Raw genomic sequence first — 25,411 nt, 5'->3', positions numbered from 1 at the left:
CTTATTGTGATATGAAAAATACTATTTTTAGATTTTGAACTTTATTAGAGAATCTGAATCATGAATTCATCACTTGTCAATTACAGATGTGCATTATATAAAATCTGTATCATAAATATGTGAAACCATGTGACATTATTTTGGATTTCAACAAGTGTCAGGTTCTGAATTTCGTTAGAAAATTTGAATTATAAGTTTGACATTTCTCAATTAAAGATAAACCTTATATGAAAAGTGTATCAGAAACACGTGAAATCACGTGAATGCTTTTAGATTCAAATTCAAAACTAAAAGTTAAACAAAATTCATTTAATGAGTTACCTCTTTTAGTTCGCCTAAATACCTCGTTGAGTCCGCCCTAACTCTCTATAAATTCAATCTCATTCACCTTCCCAAACCACAAAACTCACAATGAGTTCAAAATATATTAGAATGTCTTTATTTGTGAAAAATTATGGTTCAAAATTTAAAACAAGTTCAAGTTTTCATCAAAAAAGCTTGATGCCTTATAGAAATGGATGGTATGGGAAAAACAAGAGCACATCAGATGCTCTCTTGATATGAAGAATATCAAAAATATTTCACGTTTCTTCGTCAAGAAGGTTCATATTCCTTTCTTTATCAATGTTTTTTGATCAATTTATGTTAAGTGAGTTTAATGATTTTTATTATGGGTTTTTTTACATGCCAAATAATTGATACATTGTTGTGGTTTAATTTATAGCTCTTGCCAGGAAGCAACATCAAATCATCTCGAAGCTAGAGAAGGGTAATAATCATCTGAACATTATTTAGCAAAAATGAGATTAATTGTAACCGTCGCATCTAATCATCTTTTTGGATTAAATTTGCAGTTTGAAGTTCTAATTATATGAAGAACGGTTGCGTCCATTATCGCCCTTGGCCCATAGTTTTGAGCTTTGTGAACTTGGCCGAAATCGAGGTGGGAGCATTCCTGTTCTTCAACAATTGGCTAGCTTCCGGAAGGTGTAGAGTTTCTTGAAGATGTAGAAGAAACTTTTGTTTGAGTTTATTGAAGATGTAGAAGATAATTTATTTTCAGTTTTATCAAATGTGGTATTTGACTTTTTTAATCAAATCAAATCAATATCTATTTTCTTGTTATGTTGAAACTTCTTATGAGCAAAATAAATAATAAAGAAAGTAGTAAATATAATAAAGAAAATTCTACGTTCCATGGCAAATCGCACTTACATGAAATCAATAATAGATAAGAACTAATACACCTTAAAAATATTTATTTTATACGATTTTATGAGATTGTTAAGGTTTTTAAGAGATTGTAAACCTAAAATTATTTATATTAGTGTTTTATTTCATCTACCCCATATCAATTAGAGTAACAAGAATTAGGTTTGATGTAATAAAAAAACCTTCTTGAGATTTTTGAAATAATAAAACCCTTACTGTTAGGGAATCATTAATGTACTGTTAAACTTTGCAGTATTATAAATTACTAAATATTTATAAAATTACGTTTTTTATTATTTATTTTATCACTAAAAACTTAATGACAGAAAGATTTATATTATTTTAGAAACCTCAAAGAGATTTTTGTTATTTGACTAAACTTTGAGGGCAACATTGTTAATAACTGCCTCAATTATTAGGAAATTTGGGAATATTTATTCCAAATCCTTCAAGATATATCTTATTAATAAATCCCCTCTTGTTTTCGGAAAAGTTCTAGACCTCCTGCCATTTGTCATACTCAAATTGAAACTTTCAATACGTTTTAGATATTGAGTTTTATGACTACTTTTAAAAAAGTAAGATGCGTTATATATAGGGTTAAATTATAAAGACCTTTTTTTTTAGCAAATGAGATAAAACTTTCATATGAAAAATCTACATAAACATGTGAAATCATATTATAATATTTTGCATTTTAAGGAGTTCTTAATTTTGAGTTTTATCAAAGAATTTTAATCGTGAATTCACCACTTATCAAAGAAGGATGAACGTTATATAAAAAATGTATCATAAACACGTGAAATCACATGTGTTATGCCTAGAATAAGAGCTAACTTATGCTGACGTCGAGCACCAATTAGAATCCAGGAAAATATTTTACTATCCAGAACATAACACGTCTCCACATGTAAAAGGAATATAGCTATCACAGACCCAAACCGACTTAAGTATTTGTGCTTGGGTGAATTTGATTCGCACACCTATCCAAACCCTATTTAATTTAAGAATATTCTTTTAGTTCTCAACGAATGGGAATGCAAGAGGGATCTTCATGGCATCAAGCCACTTGCAAAAGTGTGATCATTATCTTGAGCTAAACGGGTATAAATAGGCAACTCCCCCTCATAAAATCGGGATGAGACATTCATGCATTCAACAAAGAAAATAGCAAATACACATTACTAGAAAAAGACTAACTTGATATTCTCTAAGAACACTTAGAACACCAAACACCTATAATCCTAGATCACAATTCGTAACCTCTTGTAAGTTTATCTAGTGATTAGAAAGTAATTTATATAAATAAACAAAGTAGATGTAAGATTTGTTTTAAGTATTTGAACCACTATAAAAATTATTTTGTCAACTTTATATTTACATCTTTGCATACTACTGTGTCCACAATATCTCACCCATTTACTATAATTAGCTCATGTGTGACTTATTAGCACTTTATATGTGCAGAATCGTTGGTGTCAAAATCAAGCATCAACAATATGAAATTGATTTTGGATTTAAATGAATGTTAGAAATTAAATTTTATCTTAGAATTTGAATCATGAATTCACCATTTGTCAATTAAAGATTAACGTTATATGGAAAAGTGTGTCACAAACATGTGAAATCACATGAATGTTTTTAGATTTAAATTTAAAATTTAAATCTAAACAAAATTTATTTAGTTTATCTTAACTCTATAAGTTCAGTCTCATTCATCTTTCTAAATCGCAAAACTTGCAATGAGTTCAAATATGTTAGATTGTCTTTATTTATGAAAAATTATGATTCAAAAGTTAAAACAGATTTAAGTTTTCTCCAAAAAAGCTTATTACCTTATCAAAATAGATGACATCAGATGTTCTCTTGATATAAAAAATATCAAATATTTCATATTTCTTCATCAAGAAGGTTCTTGTTCATTTCTTTATTAATGTTTTTCTATCTATTTATGTTTAGTGAATTAATGATTTCCATTACCTATATTAATTAAGTTGTCAAAGAATATTTCATCCCCCAATTACTCACAAAAATGGTCACTTCAGGTTATTTAGCATGTAAATTTAGCCATCTACTCATCTTACGAACATTATCTAACAAAAATATGATTAATTGTAATTGTCACATCTACGCATCTTTTTGAATTGATTTTCCAGTTCGAGGCTACAATTATATAATGAACAGTTGCGTTTACACTACTTTTGGCCCACAGTTTTGAGCTTTGTGATTTTGGTCTAAATCAAGGTGGGAATATTCACTATTCATGTTCTCCAACAATTGGTCGACTTCTAGAAGGTGTAGAGTTTCTTGAAGATGTAGATGAAACTTTTGTTTGAGTTTATTGAAGATGTGTATGATAATTTCTTTTCAGATTTTATCAAATGTGCTTATGATTTTCAAATACATGATATCAATTAATATGAAACTTGGGAATATTACTCTAAACCTCTAAGATATGTACCTTATAATAAATCTCCTCTCGTTGCAGAAAAAAACTCAAGACCCCCTCTCGTTTGTTATATGTTAATACTTTATTGTCAATTTAAAAAAAAAAAAAAAATGTCGATAACATGGTAACTTTACATTAATAATTATTTGTAATTTCTTTAAAATCACATCCCATCCTAAAATGATTGCCTGTTTGTTATATTTTTTAAAAATATTATTTTGAAAAAGTGTTTTAAGTTGAGTTGAGTTGAATCAAATTGAATTGGATTTGAATATAAAAATGCGTTTGATAAAATATCTGAAAATTATATTAGAGTTTGATAAAAGGCTAATTAGTTGTTTGGTACAATTTTTGAAAAAGGTTTTTAAGACAAAATAGTTGTTTGAAACATTTTCTGAAAATATTTAGATTATTTTTAACCCCTTACATTTGTTAATTTAGCTAAACGCCCTAAGAATAAAAGTTTAAAAATTAACTAAAGCACCCTAACCACCCAAAAGGACAGCCGACAACTGGCCACCACCACCGAACGGTAGATGAAAGTTGCTGGAAAGGTGCATGACTAAGTGGATCTGGTCGGACGTGCACCGATATGGCCATTTTCGGCTAGATCTATCATGAATTTGGTATGAAATAGCTAGATCTATGGCCGAATCTAGCCGTTGATAGTTAGATTCTAGTCGTTGTTAACGACTAGGTCCATGGTGGATTCGATTGGAAACGGCCAAATTAATGCACGAACGGTCAAATCCGGCCAGTAGTGTGCCATTTCGACCAAGTTGACCGACAGTGGTTGCTGGCAGGCGGTGGTGGTCTTAGGTGGATTAATTTTCAGATTGGAAGGAGAGAAAGAAAAATGTTTTTAGTTGAATAGAGTTGGATAATTTGAAAAAAAGTCCTACCCTTTTTTCATTTTTAGACAAAAAATCTTATTTGAGTTGGATTAATTTTTAAATTGGATTGACCCAATAAGTAAATAAACACATATCATATATTTTTTTTTAATCCAAGCAGGATAACAAAATAATGATCCAGAATAGTGTAACAAATAGGGGCTTTATTTTCATGAATTTATTTTAAGCCATCCTTCCCCCACCCTCACCTTGAAACCATCGTAAGAACCCTTAGGGTGGAGCCAGAATTTTTATTTTGGGGAATGAAAGTGTAATATACACGGATTAAAGGAGTTTAGAGTATAAAAAAGAGATAATATTAATCCTCCTAAGATATGATAAGATAACAAAAATCCACCTGTTAAGTTTTAGGTGTTAAAATAAATGGTACGAGCGTAATTTGATAATATTTAATAACTCATAACATCGTAAAATTTAAGGGTTTTCTTGAGCCCCTTAAGCTTTAATCAAATACAAAGTGCTCCTAAGATTTTAGGAATAATCAAAATTGCCCTACCATTTGTATGTTAGAGTTTATATCATGATAAGTGAATCAATGTTTACTTAATTGCCTCTATGTCATTTATTTTAACACCAAAACATTAATAGAAGGGGAGTTTATGTTATTTCTTTAACTATAGGGGATTAAACCTAGACAGAATAATTGTTATTAACCCTATATTTTAATGGCTCACTAACGTTCATAAATAGTAAGGAGATTTTTGTTATTTCAAAAACCTCACGAGGTCTATGTTAACTCTATAAAAAAAGAATTTATAAAGTTGCACTCATGGGGTTAAAGTGCCAACTTTAGCAAATGGGGTGGCCAAAAGTTAAAAAGATAAATATTTAGGGTGTGTTTAGTTCAGGAAATGTTGTATTACTGGGAATGTTATATTAATAGGAAGATAAATTACTTTAAAGATCACTAGGAATATTTAGGGAAATATGTTTGGTTAGGTTGGAATAAGTTAGTGGGTATGTTATATTTATATGTTTGGTTGGGATGATTAAATTGGTGGGTATGTTATATAGATTACTGAATTGCCTTTCTATTTTAATATTATTATAATTTTAGATTATCTTTTTAACCCTTTACATTTGTTAATTTAGCTAAACACCCCCATAATAAAAGTTTAAAATTAACTAAAGCACCCTAGCCACCCAAGAGGACAGTCAGCAACTGGCCACCACCATTAGACAACAGTCGAAAGTCGCCGGAATGACGCACAATCAACTAGTATGGTTGTTTATGTAGATCTAGTCAGAACTGGCCAGATCTATGGCCAAAGATCTGGCCAGAAACGGCCATGTCAACGCACGATTCGCCAGATTTGGCCGGTCCTGCATTGCTCTAGCCACATCGATCGGCAGTGGTCTTGGGTGGCCTACAATTTGTTTTAAATACAAGGGCATTATTGTGAAAAAACTTAATTAATTAGGGGTAAAATTGTAATGGTAGGTTCATGTAAATTAATTTCAAAATAAGGGCATTATTGTCGTAAAAATTTATTAATAAGAGGTAAAATTGTAACAAAAATTAGATTATCAAGTAATCTCAAAATACCTAAGAAAATGGTGGTAATCAGATTACCATCTATATAACCAACAGTTATTACTATTGGCATTAGAGGATTATCGAAATCTTATTTTACTTGACAACCAAACGTGGTAATGTAAGTAATATAAGATGAACATCACTGGAGTAATGTCAAAACCCTCCCAACCAAACTCAACCTTCATGGTAAAAAATAATTTTCTGTAAATTTAAAAAAAAAAAAAATGCACTTAGGTCAAGGTGACTAGCCCAAGCCAATACCCCACCATAGAATTGTATTATAAATAGGTGAAATTAAGTGATATTTTTCATATTTCAATTAGTTTTTGATCTTGAATTCTACTAAAGTCTATATCATGAATTTACTACTTATTAATAAATAAGATATGTTACACATAGAGGCTAAATCATAAATAGTTAAATACACTTTTTTTAGTGATTGTGTAATAGCCACTACTACTCAAATTCTCATAATAAAATACATATAAAATAATATAAAGAAATTGGGCCCAAATTTTTTTTTTATTAAATATATATATATATATATTCTTTACAAAAATATACATTTTTACACAAACTTATAATGTGTACAAAAGATATTAAAACATGGTGGACAGTGTAACCGCTTCCCCTCGAGTGCCGACGTCCATCCGACTGTGTCCTCACCTGGATCCTGCAAAACATAGGAAAACAACGGGGTGAGCACTAAAACAATGCTCAGTAAGTAAATCCTCTACTCATCTATCCCCGTAACTCTCTCTAATTCTTTCCTTACGACTCCTCATTCAATTTCTCTTTGGTACTTCTCTCTCTCTTTCTCTTTTTCTCTTTCTCTTAGAACTCTTTTCTAATAACTCTTTTGTAAGTCACGACCCCATCTTACCGGGGGCACGGCCGGGACTCGCTCCCACTCTACGTGACCTCTACTCATTCAAGCCAATCGGACCCGGTTATGCATGGATTCGGAACCCTTGGCCATGTGAGTATATAATCTCTCTCTCTCGGGTACTCGGGTATAGCCCTCATCCACATGCACTCTCATGGGCTACACCACTTCTCTATCTGATACTCATGCCGCTCTCTCAATGCGGCGTACATGCGGGAATACTCTACCCATTACTCACGGGTTCCCCATCGCACAACCTACTCTATTCTCTTGCTCTTAACTCTTAAAGTAGCTTATACTCAAATTATTTACTAAGTCTCAAGCTACTTCTTAAGTGTATAACTAGCTCATGCTCACTAATGCACTAATGAAATGCCAACTACAAGATTTCCTCAAAACCGTCATTCTGTACAGGTCACACTAAAACGGCCATAACTTGCGTTATACACCTCGGATTGCTACGGTTTTGGTCTCGTTTTAAAGCTTAGAAACAGGGCTATAACTTCTATGTTTTGATCTCAGCCCAGTTCAATCCGTAAGATTCCCAAAAATTACTTAGAAAGTCACGGCAGTGACAGGGCAGATTTCACTTAGGCATTTCATCAAACATAATGCATGCATACTTTAAGTCTATTTTTGTACATCTTTGCTTCTTTATTTAACCATCCATTATTGGAGCAAAACTACTCCACAATAAATCTAAACATGGCCAAGAAAACACTTCAAATATTCTACTTAAATTCTTTCTAAATGTAACCAAACTTCACTTGGTTACCACAACTTCATTTCTACTTCTCATGGCTCAATTCTTCTCATCAAAAGCCATCAACTCATCAATAATATCATTCTCAACAATCAATCTCAAGCTCATAAACATAAGCATACATATCCATCATTTGATTGCTTAAACCTTAAGTTAGGTTGGATTTACTTACCTTGTGAAAAGGTGGCTTCTTTAGCATTTTTCTTTTCCTTTGTTGTCTTGTTTCCTCTCTACAACTCAAAATCACAACAAGAACAACAACAACCAAATAAGACTTCATTATAACTATAAGAAAACTCACATCTAAAGCATGAATCCTTACCTTAGGATGCTTTAGATGAAATCTCTACTCAAAATTACTCAAAAGCTCTCCTAAATCCCTTAGAAATCTTGGAAGATTGGATGGAGAAAATGAGAGAACTTAGGCAAATGGAAGAGGCGGTGGAATGGATGGACTAAAGGGTTTCTCTACACTTAACCCTTTTTAGCTCATATTATAAGCATCATTTCCCATTTTTCCCTTGCCCTTTCTTAGAAATTCCATCTATATCCTTTGATTCTTTTCAAATACACCCCCATCCAAACACAATCTCTACTAAATTTCCTTACATTTTACTCCCCACTTTTCCTACTAATTAGGGGTAGAATGGTCATTATGCCCCAAAAGAAGAATTCTCTAGAAAACTCAAGAAACTTTGTATTAGGCTCGTCGCCGCGGCGAAGCACTTTCGGTCGCCCCGGCGAAACAGGGCAGAACCTACCCGTGGGTGTAGCTCCTCCTCCTCGCCGGGGCGAAGAAGCGAAGCTCCTTCTTCACCCCGGTGAAGATTGGATTTCCAAACTTCATCAAAATTCACCAAATTTCAGGACAATCATTCAACCAACTCAACATACAAACTCAATTGAAACTGAAACAATAAACTTTTAACTAATACAGCAAATCTTAAACACGTACCTCAAGTGGGATATTACAGATTGAGATAATTTTTTGCGTGAAAAACTTATCATAGTAAAATCATGTGATAATATTTTGGATTTCAAGGAGTTTTCAATTATGAGTTTTACTAGAGAATTTGATTGTGCATTCACCACCTGCCAATGAAAGATGTATGTTGCATAAAAAATATATCATAAACAGTATTTTGAAAACTGAACCAGACTAGCTGGTAGGACCAGTTCAACCGGGAACTGGTGCCCTCTTCGATCCAATTTTCCTTGAAATTAGAAATCTCAGTCAAACCAGATTGACCCATGGTTGTTTCATCGGAATAGTGTCAAATCGTGGTCCAATCGCGAGTCAAGCTTGCCATATTCTGGCACCGTTCGAGGGAGATAACGCCACCATAAGACCAGTTGAAATCTCCATGACAAAACCCTTCCATTTTCAGTGGCCATTCGTTGCTCGCGACCACCTATTGTTCGCACAACTGAAGGCCTTCCTTCTTGATTCTGGTAGATTATGACGTTGTTCAAACTCTCTGACACCGCCATAACAGTCAACAATATCTCTACATCAAAAGCCCCATCGTTTCAAACTCCGATTAGCCATCGATCGTCGTTGTTGCCACCACTCACTAGTCTCTTTGCGTGACTATCTAGATGGCATGGGTGTTTTGTATAGATTTTAAACCTTTAGGGACCTATACGTAATTATTTAGGGGTGTTTTTTTGATGAATTTCAAACATTTAGGAACTAGGCCTTGACTCGGTCTAGTTTTCAGAACATTGATCATAAATATATAAAGTCACGTGAAAATGATTTTGGATTTCAAGAAGTATCAATGAATTTGAATCATAAATTCACCATTTGCCAATTAAAGAAATACGTTACATGGAAAAATGAGTCATAAACACATGAAACCAGATGGATGCTTTTAGATTTAAATTTAGAAAAACATCATTTCATAAGTTACCTTATTTATTTGGCCCTATTCATTTTGTACATTACCTCGTGTAGTCCGCCTTACTTCTTTATAAATTCAATCTCATTCATCTTTCTAAATCACAAAACTTGCAATGAGTTCAAAATATGTTAGAACGTCTTTATTTATGAAAAATTATGGTTCAAAATTCAAAACAGGTTCAGGTTTTCTCCAAGAAAGCTTGTTACCTTGTGGAAATGGATGGTATAGGAAAAATGAGAGCACATCAATGCTCTCTTGATATGAAGAATATCAAAAATATTTCATATTTCATATTTCTTCATCAAAAAGGTTCATATTTCTCTTCATTATTGGTTTTTTTTTTTTTTTTCTTAAAACCTATATTACTTAAGTTGTCAAAGAATTATTAATTAAGTTGTCAAAGAATATCATATCTCCTAATCATTCACAAAAATGATTTAGGTAATTTAGCATGTAAATCTAAGCAAGCAATTGATACATTGTTGTGGTTTAATTTACAGCTCTTGCCAGGAGTGATGTTGAAGCGAAGAAAAGAAGGGTAAAAATTATATGAACATTATCTATAAAAAATGTGATTAATTGTAATTGTCGTATTTAATCTTTTTTTTTTTTTTTTTTGGGTTTAATTTTGCAGGTTGAGGCTACAATTATATAAAGAACAGTTGCGTCCATGATAGGCCATAGCCCATAGTTTTCAGCTTTGTGAATTTGGCTAAAATCAGGATGGAGGCATTCCTGTTCCTCAAAAATTGGCCAACTTTTGAAAGGTGCAGAGTTCCTTGAAGATGTAGAAATAAAAATTATTTGAGTTTATTGAAGATGTAGATCATAATTTCTTTTCATATTTTATCAAATGTGTAATGGTGTTCAATTTTTATCAATAAAATCAGTTCAGTTACTTTCAGTAGCCATTTTCTTTTCATGTTAAAATTTCTGAAGAGCAAAATAACAAAGAAAATAGTAACATAAAAAGAAAAATTCTACATTCTATAGCTGCTGTTTTAGACTTTCCTCTTTCCCCAGAAGCAAATGGCACCAACATGAAATCAACAATCAATAAGAATTAATAGACCCTGCCTTGTTATTCCACTTATAGATGAACTTTAACAACAGCAGAATCAAAATTAATAGAGTTCTTACAAGTAGATCCATAAAAAAGTGTTAAACTCCTTGGTTATGCCTGAAAAAGTAGGGCTAACGCGAAGTCTTGTCAGCATGGGGGTGGTCAGAACTTATGAAGGTTCCACAACCATTCAGATGCAGCCACGTCACATGATGATGTGAGTGGCATGCCTCTGTCAGTGCAGTGAGTGAATGCCAAGTTAGCAGATGGTTGGAAATCATCCACGTGTCCAATCCCTGCACAAGTCGAGGAAATCATTCGGGCAGGTGAACAATGGGACGTAGAGAAGGATTTGCATGGTACCCACCCACTCACAAATTTAGTAATCATTACCTTGATTCATCCCACTATAAATAGAGGACTCCTCTCTCATTTGCGGGATTGGCTAATTTCACTCTGGAATAACATACTCTCTCTCTCTCTCTCTCTCTCTTGTATTCTCTAAGCTGTAACTCAGCTCGCTGAACGCGACCTGACTTTACTCTCATTAATACAATATCAGTGGACGTAGGATTCGCCTTTGAGCATCCGAACCACTTTAAACATTGCTTTTCATCCTTTATTTAAGTAAATATTCTCATATCGCGTGTGACTTCTAAGCCTGCTTAGCATTTCTCAAGGGTGAATAGTTGGTGTCAAAATCAAGCATCAACAGTTTGGCGTTAGAAGGAGGACCTGATTTAGTACGTATTCTTCATCAGGAAAATCTCTGACTAATTGGTCCCACCACAGCAAATGGCTCGTGGCTTCGAATTTGAGCGAACCAATTATGGCAATGAAGAGATCCCCCAGGTATAGGAGGACACTTCTCCTGAAGTGCCGCCAGCCCAGCAAAATATCATAGGGGATATCCTTTCAAGCTCATGGCTTGATTCGACTGTCATGAGTTACCTAGAGAGGTTCAATAATACTCTTCAAACGGTCAACCAAAGGCTAGACCGATTGGATCGTGTCATGCCACCCGAATCCAATGAGGCGGCGCGATCATCGAAAAAGCCTGCAGGTCGCATGAAAGTGTGGAAAAGGGCGAAAGCCCATACCGCGTGCACTACAGCACGTCAGAGAAAGGGAAAGCAAGTAGCGCACAGTGGACCCGGCCAAAGGCTCCGAGGGACTAGCGAACACCGATCATTCCCCGGGTAGAATACCCGTGGCATTGCGACTCAGTGACATGTCGCGGCATGAGCCATCCCGTGCCACGTCGCACGAACACTCCCACAAAAGTGCAAGGCGGGGAGATTCCCATCTTCGCCAAAGTGATGACCTCGATCGTCATCGTGCAGGGGACTCCCATCGTACGCGAGTTGGTTCGTACCATCGCAAAGGTCAGGAAGATTCCCCGAACCACTCAATGCCATCACACAACTCCAACCAGCATGTGTCGAGATTGGTCGAAACTGCTAGCCGAGGCGAGGAGGAGTCCGATTTGCGGTCTCTCCTCAATCGCAACTGTGAGGGTCGAACCCACGCTGCGGAAAATGATCCCCAGATAGCTCCGCTGCCTCAGATTGAGGAGCTATAGTGAGCTCTGGATCAGCTTAAGGCTTAGTGAAATGAGTAAAGGCAGGTCACAGTGGCGTCTCCCTTTTCTCTAGCAGTGTTAGCTGCTCCTCTCCCATTGAGATTTAGAATGCTCGACATGCGAGCATTCGATGGGAATTCTGATTCGCAGGATCATTTGTATGAGTTCAATGACCTCATGGAACTCCACCAAGTCTCTGACTTAGCAAAATATCGTTGCTTGGTAGTAACCTTTACCTCCCATGCCAAGCGATGGTTTAGGTCACTCCCCAGCAGGATTAGTCAACTCATGGCCTCAAATGAGCTCGAGGTTTCTGAGGCACTTCCAGGCGAACAGGAAGTTCTCAATGTCGCTAAGCTACCTGAGCAACATAAGGCAAGAGAGGGATGAACCCCTCCAATCTTATATTGACAGGTTCCACAGGGAGCTCCACAAAGTAGCTCACACTCCCGAAGAGTCCGTTCGGACTCTCATTATCATGGGAGTTCATCTACAGGAAGACTTGTGGAAGGAGCTACAATCTGAGGACGGTGTTTCCCTCACTTGCTTCTACAACCTTACTGAAAAGTACCTCCGTATTGAAAACTCTGTGGCTGCGCTCAACCGCCACAACCCCGGGCTTTCGGGCAATACTCCCGATCGGGGGGAGAACAGGAGGGTTGATCGTAGATGGGCTAATGACAATCAGCGAAAAGGAAAGAAGCAGCGATACGAGCCCAAGAAATCCTATGCCCCAGTTCCTCGTAGCGATCACAACAAAAGTCAATACACCCATCTGAATGCCTCAATATCGACTATTCTAGGTAAATTAGAGGAGGCCGGTTTGCTCGGAGAGCCCAAGCCCATGAAGAATCCCCCTTCAGCCAGAAATAATAAAAAATATTACTGCTATCATCGAGATAATGGACACCACACCGACAAGTGTCGGGTCCTCAAGCAAGCGATTGAGGACCTCATTAAGCAGGGGCACTTCAAAGAGTATGTCGATGACTCTACTCCCGTTTGGGAGAAAAATCAAGAGGAACCGAGAAAGAAGCGTTGTGATTGCAAAGGTCTCTATAGTGTAGGGATCATCTTTGGGGCACCACACCTCCTAGGGAATTCTTGAGGTGCCCATGAAAGATATGCTTGCGCAGCCTGTCATGACCCTATAAGTGTGATGAGCATGACGCCGCGACCCGCCAAGGTTTGCAGGGAAGGAAATCACCTTCTCTAAGAAAGACGCGGTGCGATTGCATCATCCCCACGATGATGCTTTCATCATCACGCCTGAGATAGGACGATGTGAGGTCCATAGAATGTTGGTGGACAATGGAAGCGCTGTGAACATATTGTTCCAGCGAGCTTTCGAGAGGATAAAACTGGACGAGGCAGATCTGAAGCCTGCCTCTATCCCTCTGTATGGTTTCACCGGGGATCATTTGATCCCCAAAGGGACGATCTCACTCTCGGTCACCTTGGAAGAGATCAACGAGATGACCAAAATGAGTGAGTTCTTAGTAGTGGACTGTCTATCCGCTTTCAATGGCATCTTGGGACGACCTATACTATGAAGCTTCAAAGCAATCACTTCAATCTACCATCTGAAGATGAAGTTCCCCACCCCGATAGGGATAGGGGAAGTAAGTGGATCTCAACACGCATCTTGCGACTGCTATGTAAGGGCAGTGCAGATGGCGTGCAAGGGAAAATGAACTCCAATCGACATCTATGAGCAAGCAATGGTGATCAGCAGGATCGAGCCACAACCTAGCCTAACTGAGGATAACATGAATCCTCGCATCTAGGAATGCCCTTGCAGTGGGACGGTTGAGGACCTATTTGAGGTATCGGTCGATCAAAGCGAGCCGAGCTGAGTGTTAAGAATCAAAAGTAATCTCAACCCCCAGCTCGCCAATGACTTGACTAACTTACTTAGGGAAAATATCGACGTATTCGCATGGACTCACACTAACATGGTCGGGATCAATCCGAATATTATATTCCATGCCTTGAATATTGATAGCGAGGTCAGATCGGTCCGCTAGAAGAGGAGAGCAATGGATCCGGAGTGATATGCTGCCTTGAAAGTGGAGATAGATAATCTCTTCCTAAATAGATCCATCCGGGAAGCACTCTACCCGAGTTGGGTTGCCAACTCGATCTTGGTAAAGAAGCCTAACGGCAAATGGCGAACCTGCGTTGACTTCACCGACCTCAACAAAGCCTGTTCGAATGACAACTTTCCCTTGCTAGGAATCGACCAGCTCATTGATGCCACCTTTGGGCACGAGCTACTGAGTTTTATGGACGCCTACTCGGGATATAATCAAATTTCGATGTCCACATTGGACGAAGAGCATACTTCCTTTGTTATAGATTGGGGGCTATTGATGTGTGTTCCTACAACATGCAAATGTAGCAAGTATACTAGTCGCACAAGTAATAGAGTGATGAGTGAGTATCGTTCCCACAAGGATTGTTGCTAAGCACTAAGTTTTCTACCGTTTTCAAGTTGAAGCAATCAAATTCTTTTGGATTAAAGGGAGCAATTTAAACTATAACTAAAACAAAATTTTACTAAAATAAAAGTAAACTATGAAAGCAAAATTTAAAATATGGATAAAATCAATTCAAACAAACGGGTAGGGTTTTGACTTCATTCAGACTCTATGGGTTCTTTCTAAAGAATTAAACTAAATTCATATTCACATGCATTGATTGTAAATCGAACTCTCTAAAGTGTCAAACATACCTTCTCAGGCTATGTTTTCCTACTCTTCCCTATTAACCTTCCACACCCAACAAATTGAAGGTTAATAAATCTAAGCTCATTAAGCACAAGAATCCTAGATTGATTTCATTGGTTCTTGAATCTATCTCTAGCATCCAATACTACAATGGTGATTACCCAAGAAGCCTAACATGATTCATTTCTCAATCTCATCATGTTCATCACATATAAACAGTTAATTCAGAGTAATCAACAATCAAAGCAAAATCGTATGAAAAGAAGAACAATCTATTACTTAACCCATGAAATTCCGAATTACAATCAAAACCCTAACCCAAAATAGGTTAGTTTATGGCTGAATCAACAATACAATCAAAAGAAACAAAAATACCAAAATTCAACATAATGCAAACAAGAGAAAAGCCAAGAAATCTCCCCAAATGACGAATCCACTGGTTTAATCTTGAATCTTCACCTTTTTTAAATCTAAGTTCGCCTAAAAATGAATCTAAGAAAATGTAAATAGCTCAAAACCGTACTTGAAGACGAACCCTTAGCAAAAAGACTAAGTTTTTCTTTTATACCTTGCCCAAAATCCTAAGAAAACACTAAAAAGTAAAACTGTGCGTTTTACAAAAACTGGAAAATGCAGACTTCACCGCGGCGAAGAAGGAATCTCGTCGCGGCAACAAAAGAAGCTGAATCTGGTGCATGACTGGCTCATTTTGCAGTGGCGAAGAGCAACCTTCGCCTCGACGAAGCTTCCTGAAGAATTCTAAAATTACAGAATTGCCCTTCGCTTGCTTCTTTGCTTGAATCTTCGATCTTCGGTGCTCTCCCTTGGGAACAAGCTTCATCGTGCTTGACTCTGCTTTAGAACTCTCCCAACTTCTGAGATCTGCTTGCTTCTGAGTCCAAAAACTCCAAATTTGTCTTTATTCGCTCAAAATGTCCATTTTAACCTGAAACACAAAATTTAAGGAATTAAGTAGCAATTCAGGCATAAATGAACTAAGAAGTATCTAAAATCCAGCCTAAAAGCTTAAATAAACTAGTATAATCCTCGGATTATCAAATACCCCCAAACTAGGGACATGCTCGTCCCCGAGCATCAGGTACAAAACAAGATAAAAGAAAAACACAAACGTTCAAAAACACAAAATAGCAAATGACAAAAATTGAATAAGAGAAACAAGAGACTCGACTCACAAAACAATTGCCTAGAATTTATACCAATCTCAAAAGTTGTTGCAAAATTATTAATAGAAAAATGTTTAACACTTCAAGAAGTTATAAGTTACATCGACTTTCTTCCTCAATTGGTCCCCCGAGTAGGTAATCCCCACTTCAATCCACCTTCCGACTTCCAGGATTATTTTATGTAGGAATGCAAAGTTTATCAAATGGTGGCAGATTCCATAAGCCTAAATATCGAACTACTTTCCACTAATGAGGACTTAGACAAAGATAAGAATCAAAAGGTCTTTATAAGCTTGTAACGCTAGGCTCGGGAAATGGGTTCCAAGAAAAAGGAGAGGAATAACAAAGTAAACTCGGTTTTTCTCATGCAAACACTCAAATCAAATCGAACTCCACTTCTTCACAACCACCAATCAACGTGTCCACTAATTTACAACCCTCAAACTTGTATCTTTCTTATTTCTGATACCATATATGCAGCGGGGGAAGTGCGTCTAAGGTGTACGTGGCGTTGTTATACTAGAGGTCGCCAAGTATTGCTAGGCAGTTTTTAAGGCGGTTACTGGTTTCCAGCCGAGATACCCTTAAACGTGGCAAAAGACGGGAGTGAACAGTACTGCTACAGTGGCGCCCGGGTTCAAGTTTTTTTTTTTTTTTTTTTTGCAAATTTATTCAATTGAATTTAGGTGAACTACCTCTTTTGTTTTATTTCCCTTCTCATAACCCCCAAACTATTCTTTTAGTTTATTCGCACAACTCTTCTCGTTCTTTATGTTTGCATTAGGATCGAATTCTCCTAAGGGTACGATAGAGTGTTTAGGGTATAAGGATCGGACAATTTTTAGGCTGCCAAGAAAAATAAAGCAATAATAATTCATATGGCTCAAATGGGTGACTAGGGACAATTTCATTCATGGATCGGCTAGAAGGGCTCAAACGTTCCAAAAAGAATGCCTAAATCATCTCCTCAACCATGTCTAATCCTAGAATTTCGCCTCAAGCACTTCTCTACTAGGTTCTAGAGTCCACCAACATTATCAAAACTTTACCTAAGTACATAAAATGAATCTAAGCACGCCGGAAAAGTGAAAATGGTGGTTGAACCACTCAACAAACCTTAATCAAAATTTAATCAATAAACCTAAACTTGAAGCAATGCTTAACATTTCTTAACAATAAAATCACAACAATCCAATTCTCATCATTGATTTATACAATTCATCATCGGCAAAAACAATCAAACCAAAGTAGAATAAACAAAATAAAAAATTTCTAATTTTGCTACCCCCAAACAAAAGATGACATTGTCCCCAATGTCCTATTACGCATAAACTAGGAATAGAAAAACAAAAACAACAAAGGTACGAAATAGTTCCCTGGTTAAATTGTGAAGTTTCGCTCCACAGTGCACACCCGGTCTTGGACTTTTTCATCACCCAACATCTGTCAAAACAATTGAAACTGTGGTGTCCATTATGTTAGAAAAATCCATTGACTAATATGAAAGTATTATAACCTAATCTCGTCCTTCTAACAACTACAAATTAAAAGAAAATGAAATAACTAAAACAACTACCACAATCCAAAACAAAAATATAAACTAAGTTTACTGTTTGAAATGAAAAACGAAATTAACTAAAAACAAGTAAAAATAAAGAAAAATAAAAACAGGTGCTCCGGTGCTCATTCTTCGCCCTCCTCGTCGTCGTCCTCTTCTGACTCGGAGTCCATCCACTCATCTGAATCCCAGTCAGCCCATTGGAATTCTGTAGTGTCAACGTTGAGCTTGTTGAAGCTACTCTTCTGCATATCATACATCATTTGGGTCTGATCAGCCAACAAATCCTGACGTTTTGCCATACGTTTCATCATACCCATCATTTGCTTTACATCTCCTTCTGTGTAGCTGTGGAGCTAGAGGATGTGACAGGGCCTTGTGTGGTTCTCTGCCGTTTTGTTCCTGCTCTTGGTTGCTCAACTTCTGGACGTTCAAGATGCTTTTGAAAATAATCTGAATCGAGGATGAGGGGCAGCATGAATACGTTGCTCATCATCATACACCTTAGCTCCAGCTCTAATGCACAAGGCTGTAATGAGATATGGGAAAGAGTAACTTGATTGTCCTGGTTTGGCGGCATGATGAAAGTTGTTCAAGATAATTCATCCCATATTTATACTCTTTCCTGTGGCAATAGAATAAAGCAATAATGCATTCTCGTAAGTTACCGTGCTATAGTGCGTTTCCGGCATCAACCTCGCACTAACAAAATAATGCCACAGTCGAGCCATCGGTGTCAAATAAGTTCCCTTAATGGTCTTCTTTTGTTTCTTCGACACTGCCCAAGTTGCATCCGGTTTTATAATGACCAGAAGAATGACACTATCCTGAAACTGTGACGTCCTAAACCTTGCGTACTTATCCTGATCAATCCTAGGCAGGGTATAAAACTCATTGATCACGTCTTCCGTAAACGGCACATCAACTCCTCTAAAAAATGCAGTACCCTCTTCACAATCTAGGAGGTTGGCATAAAACTCCCTTACTAGCGGCTCTACATCCGGTTGTGCAAGAGCACTCATAAACAGTTCCCACTGTCTCCCTTGACTCCAGTCCAAAGCCTGACTCGCGGTCAATCTGTGCTCAGGAATAAAGCCCTCATCTTTTCTTTGGATAGCCCTTGATATCGTTTCCAGACCTCCTCACTCACGAAGCGGTTGTCCACTTTCTTTCCCTTTCCTTTGCCCTTTGATGGTACCTTGACTTTGGGTGTCATTTTCTATAATTCAACTCACAGCACAACCAAAAATTCAAGCCTAGGTTCCCCACAACAACCAATTCAAACCTTAAAAAGAAAATTGACAACACTTCCAAAAATTCACACTTAGACCCCCAAACTACGATTTCTCCAAATTCAACAAAACACTCCAAAACTCAAAACCCACACTCCTCGATATCACAACATGCACAAGCAACCATTCCTTAACAAAATCGAACTCACAAGCACCCAAAAATTCGCAACTCAACCAACAATCAACTTTTTCAGATCTACAAATCAAAACTCGAAATTATGCGAAAAAGAGTTTAGGGAACTTGAGATCTTACCAATACGAAGGATTATTCGCCACCAATTTACCCAGAATCAGCCCAAATTGGAAAGGCCCAAATTTCTTGAACCTAAAAATCTCGTGCAATTTTCGCAAAAATTATTGTTGAAATGAGCTGTTTTGGTGTTTAGAAGGGTTAAGGAGTGAGAAATTTGGTTGGGAAAACACTTGGAAGGCAAAGGATTGAAAATGGAAAATTTTTCTCTCAAATGGACTTGAAAAGTCGCGTGAAGAATGAAAAACGAAAGTAGGTATTTATAAAAAACTGTCTTCGCCACGGCAAAGTTCTTCATTCATAAAACCCTAATTTCAAAACCCGAAGAAAAATACTTTGCCGGAGCGAAAACTTACCATGGCTAATCGCCCTAGCGAGGAAAAATCTTCGCCACGGCGAACTTGCCTTAGAGAAATTTCGTCCAACTTGCTTCGCCACAGCAAGGACAAATTCTTCACCAAGGCGAAAACTTACAGTAGCTGCAACATATTTTTCAGGTTGCTTCGCCCCGGCGAAGTCTGGGACTTTTCAAAACTCATTTTCACACAATGTGCTTTGTCGCGACGAAGAATAATATTTCGCCCCGACCAAGTCTGGAGCATTTTCTTTCCTTGCATTAGCTGAAAACTTCACTTGAAACACCCAAAAACATACAAATTAAAAATCATTCAAACTCATAAGAAAATCAAACACATTCAAACACAATGAAATGAAAAATAGAAAAAAAAAAAAAATTAAAACACTTGGGTTGCCTCCCAAGAAGCGCTTGTTTATAGTCAGTAAGCTCGACTCTCTCAATCTTTCAAGTTGGAATGTCAAGCCATATTGGGATGGATTTGCAACCCAGCATCCCATCTATGTATGGCTTCAATCTCTGTCCATTGACTGTAAAGGTTCCCTTTTCTTCACGTGACACTTCCACCACTCCGTATGGGTGAATTCTTGTCACTGTGAACGGTCCGGACCATCTAGACTTAAGTTTTCCGGGAAAAAGCCTAAGTCTAGAATTGAACAACAACACCTTTTATCCTACTTCAAAGTTCTTATTCTGGATATGTTTGTCATGCCACCTTTTTGTCTTCTCCTTGTAAATCCGGGCATTCTCATATGCTTCGAGTAAGAACTCATCGAGTTTGTTCAAAGCATCCTTTCTTCCCCAGCAGCTTTCAAGTCGATGTTTAGCTGCTTGATTGCCCAGTATGATTTATGCTCAAGTTCTACCCACTTCGACATGTAATCCACCGCCACTAAAATATATGTGTTCCCAAAAGAATTTGGGAAGGGACCCATGAAATCAATCCCCTACACATCAAAAAGCTCAACCACTAGGATGTTGTTCAATGACATCTCATCTCTTTTTGAAATATTACCAACCCGGTGACATTGGTCGCACTCCTGAATCATCCAGAAGGAATCTTTAAAGAGGGTTGGCCAATAAAACCCCGATTGTAGAACCTTGGCTGCTGTTGTAGTTCCTCCAAAATGGCCACCTACTTCTCTCTCGTGACAATGCCGTAGAATGCTTTTCATGTCCTCCTCCAGGACACATCTCCGTATCATTTGATCAACACAGTGTCTGTATAGAAATGGCTCTTCCCAAAAGTAGTACTTCAAATCTGAGAAGAATTTTCTCTTTTGTTGGAACGTCATACCACTTGGGAGCACCCTCGATGACAAATAATTTGTAAAATCTGCATACCATGGTGCTTCATCCACTTTCATCAACTTGTCATCCGGAAATGTTTCTGTAATTGGACTTTCCTCTTCATTTTCCTGGATTGGTCTCTCAATCCTTGACAAGTGATCTGCCACCACATTTTTCGACCCCTTCTTATCTCGAATTTCCAACTCAAATTCTTGAAGCAATAGGATCCATCTTATCAGCCGAGGTTTCGCTTCTTGCTTTGCCAATAAGTGCCTAAATGCTGAATGGTCCGTGTAGACAATCACCTTTGCACCTAATAAATATGAACGAAACTTGTCAAAAGCAAAAACCACAACCAACAATTCTTTTTCAGTGGTGGTGTAAATCAATTGTGCATCAGTGAGTATTTTGCTAGCATATTGAATTACATGCAACACTTTATTTTTCCTCTGTCTTAACACTACCCCTAGAGCAAAATCACTAGCATCACACATTAATTCAAATGGCAGTCCCCAATCGGGAACTGCAGTAATAGGTGCAGATACTAATAATTTTTTAAGAGTTAGAAAGACATGCATGCATTCATCATTAAAATCAAACACAACATCTTTATTCAACAAATTGCAAAGGGGTTTAGAAATCTTAGAAAAATCCTTGATGAATCGTCTGTAAAACCCCGCATGTCCTAAGAAACTTCGGACTGCTTTAACATTTGATGGTGGTGGCAACTTCTCTATCATTTCTGTCTTTGCTCGATCAACTTCTATTCCGTCCTTTGAAATCCTATGACGAGCACTATTCGCTCCTGGACCATGAAATGACACTTCTCCCAATTGAGCACCAAGTTCGTCTCCTTACATCGCTGCAAAACAAGAGAAAGATTAGTTAGACAACTATCAATAGACGAACCAAAAACTAAGAAGTCATCCATGAAGACTTCTATAAACCGTTCCACCATGTCTCCAAAGATCAACAACATGCATCTCTGAAATGTTGCTAGTGCATTGCATAACCCAAAAGGCATCCTTCGGTAAGCAAAGGTGCCATAGGGGCAAGTAAAGGTCGTCTTCTCTTGATCCTCAGGAGCGATGGCAATCTGGTTGTATCCTAAACACCCATACAGGAAACAGTAATAGGCATGTCCTGCCAACCTCTCTAACATCTGATCAATGAAAGGTAGTGGAAAATGATCCTTCCTTGTCGCCTCATTCAATTTTCGATAATCAATGCACACTCTCCAGCCCATCACCGTCCTAGTTGGTATCAATTTGTTACTCTCATTCCTTACTACCGTGATACCTCCCTTCTTCGGAACCACTTATACCAGGCTCACCCATAGACTGTCAGAAATATGATAGATAATCCCCGCATCTAAGAGTTTTACCACCTTCTTTTCTCACCACTTCCTTCATTGAAGGATTCAATCTTCGTAGTGGTTGCACCCTTGGCTTAATATCATCCTCCATGAGTATCTTATGCATGCAAAATGATGGCGAGATGCCTCTAATGTCCGAAATAGTCCATCCAATTGCTAGTCAATGTTCCCTCAACACCCTAATCAACCGCTCTTCCTCCAATTTACTCAAACCTGAACTAATGATCATTGGAAAGGTTTCTGAGTCCCTAAGATATACATATTTGAGGTGGAAAGGTAAAGGTTTCAACTCAAGCTTTGGAGGTTCTTCATTTTTTTCCTTTTCCTTTTCTTTTTCAAAAATCAAACTCCTCAAATTCTAGATCTTGACTCTCATCAATCGGTTGAAGTGCTTCTATCAACCTAGCACATTCATCACTCGCCGACTCATCTACCTCTACTGTTTTTGATTTGGCTATGCACGTTTCTAGAGGTAATTGTGGGGTGTTTTCTTCAATAGATTCTACAACCAATTTATCCACCACATTGACACTAAAGCACGAATCCGATTCGGATGGAAACTTCATCGCCTCAAAGACATTGAAAGTTACTGTTTCATCTTGAACTCTCAATAGTAACTTTCCTTCTTGCATATCTATTAGTGCTCTCCCCGTAGCCAAGAATGGTCGGCCCAAAATAAGAGGAATTTCCTTATCCTCTTCCATATCCAGAATAACAAAATCTGCTGGAAAAATTATCTTATCCATCTTCACCAACACATCTTCCACTATCCTCCTCGGATGTTTTATGGACATATCCACTAGTTGCAACGACATGGTCATTGGCTTCACTTCACCAATTCCCAATCTCCTGAAAATAGAAAAGGGCATTAAATTAATACTAGCACCTAAATCACATAAAACACGATCAAAAGTAATATCTCCTATAATGCAAGGAATAGTAAAACTCCCTGGATCTTTGAGCTTCGGGAGTAACTTCTTCTGGAGAATGGCGCTGCACTCCTCCGTAAGAATCACCGTTTCCTCATCTTCTAGCTTCCTTTTGTTCAATAGGATTTCCTTAAGGAACTTCGCGTAGCTCGGCATCTGCTGCAATGCATCTGCAAAGGAATGTTAATATGCAATTTTTTAAATATTTCAATAAATTTTGAAAACTGCTTATTTTGATTCTTTTTCTTCAGTCTCTGAGGAAAAGGCACGGGTGGAGTGTGATGTGCCAACTCTGGTGGTATCTCGGGAATGGCAATTTCTCCTTCTTCTTTTGCCTTTCTTCCTTCTTCTTGTTCTCTTCCTCCAAACCGCTTGGTTTCTCATCAACTACAATCTCTTCATCAACTTCTTTTTCAGATTCTTCCTTTCCAGCTTGTTCAACTTCTTCCAAAACTGTCCCACTCCTCAAAATTATGGCATTTGCTTGCTCACGTGGGTTAGTCACTGTGTTGCTTGGTAAGGAACCCTACGGTCTCTCATTTAGCTTCTCGGCCAATTGTCCCATCTATACCTCAAGATTTCGAATGGACGCCCCTTGATTTCTAAAATTTGTTCTCATCTCATTCATAAAACCTGTGATCTCCTACATGAATTTCCCAAACATGTCCTCCAACTTTGTCACTCTTAGATCTCCCGGTTGATTATTCACCTCTGGTTGGTTATTTGGCAATGTCCTTTGGTTCCATTGATTATTTTGTTGGTTCTGATTGCCCCAAGCCAGATTTGGATGATTTCTCCACCCTGGATTGTATGTGTTGGAGTATGGGTTGTTTGGTTGCCTTTGATTTCTTGCCAAGTAGTTCACTTGCTCCGATGATGAAGATGACGAAGCAAATGTGTTCCCCACTTGACACTCGCTGCTCACATGGTTCCCTGCACAAAAATCACAAGTTAGTTGAGGTGCTTGAATAGAATTTACTTGCATACTTCTCAACTGTTTTTGAAGTGCCGTGATTGGGTTGAGATGGCTGTGAAGACATCAACTTCATGAAGACCCGTAGATTTTCTTGATATCACTCTCTCATTTGGTCTTTGATAGTTGTTGCTTGCCAAAACCTCAAGCAACTCATAAGCCTCCTCTGGTGTCTTATTCTACAAGGCTCCTCCTAATGCTACATCCACCATGGTTTGCACGTTACCCATCAATCCATTGTAGAATGTTTGGACTTGAAGCCAAACTGGTAACCCATGGTGTGGACATTTCCTCATCAATTCCTTGTACCTCTCCCAAGCCTCATACAATGACTCGAATTCATCTTGTAGAAATGATGTGATATCATTTCTCAGTTTTGCTAATTTTGTTGGAGGAAAAAACTTGGTTAGGAACTTCTGTGCTAGATCATTCCATGTTGTGATAGTCCCCGATGGTAGTGCCATTAACCACCCCTTAGCTTTATCCCCCAATGAGAACGGGAATAACCTTAACCTAATGGCGTCATCTGACACTTCGTTCGACTTGAAGGTGTCACAAATTTCCAAGAAGTTCGCAATATGCTGATTCGAATCTTCCTTCAAATCACCGTTAAACCTTACCGACTGCTGGATCATCTGGATGATTGCCGGCTTTATTTCAAATGTGTTGGCTTGGATCGCTGGTCTCGTAATGCTCGAACCACTGCCATTAACCGTAGGAACTGAGAATTCCCTTAGTGTCCTGTTTTCTGGTTCTGCCATTTCAATAGCTATTGCTTTTGATTCAACCACTATATCCTCTCTTTCTCTTCTCTCTCTGTTAAGTCATCTGGCGGTTCTCTCAATCTCAAGATCAACAGGAACCACTGGCTGACGTCTCGCTCTTCGCATAAACTATACAGAATTAATGAAAGAAAGTGAGATCACAAACCAACTGAAAATTGAAAACAAAAATTAAAACTTCAATCTAGCTAACTATAGAAAAACTCAATGTTAACTTAAAACTCAATCCCCGGCAACGGTGCCAAAACTTGATGCGTGTTTCCTACAACATGCAAATGTAGCAAGTATACTAGTCGCACAAGTAATAGAGTGATGAGTGAGTATCGTTCCCACAAGGATTGTTGCTAAGCACTAAGTTTTCTACCGTTTTCAAGTTGAAGCAAT

The 25,411-nt window shown here is 37.6% G+C and overlaps 1 long non-coding RNA gene and 1 other non-coding gene across 2 annotated transcripts; both read left to right on the top strand.

Annotated features, from left to right (window-relative positions):
• Positions 1-456: 456 nt before the first annotated feature.
• Positions 457-1,057, top strand: LOC116142237. Its single transcript, XR_004129975.1, has 3 exons — positions 457-602; positions 725-769; positions 855-1,057. It is a non-coding gene; the product is annotated as an uncharacterized LOC116142237 (long non-coding RNA).
• Positions 1,058-24,515: 23,458 nt separating this feature from the next.
• LOC116142317 lies at positions 24,516-24,622 on the top strand. Its single transcript, XR_004129981.1, has one exon. It is a non-coding gene; the product is annotated as a small nucleolar RNA R71 (small nucleolar RNA).
• The last annotated feature ends 789 nt before the right edge of the window (positions 24,623-25,411 follow it).

Source organism: Pistacia vera, unplaced genomic scaffold (genome assembly GCF_008641045.1).
Source record: "Pistacia vera cultivar Batoury unplaced genomic scaffold, PisVer_v2 Contig1126, whole genome shotgun sequence".
Classification (NCBI taxonomy): domain Eukaryota; kingdom Viridiplantae; phylum Streptophyta; class Magnoliopsida; order Sapindales; family Anacardiaceae; genus Pistacia; species Pistacia vera.
Note: the sequence above shows the minus strand (reverse complement) of the source record. Positions and strands in the feature narration are given on the sequence as shown.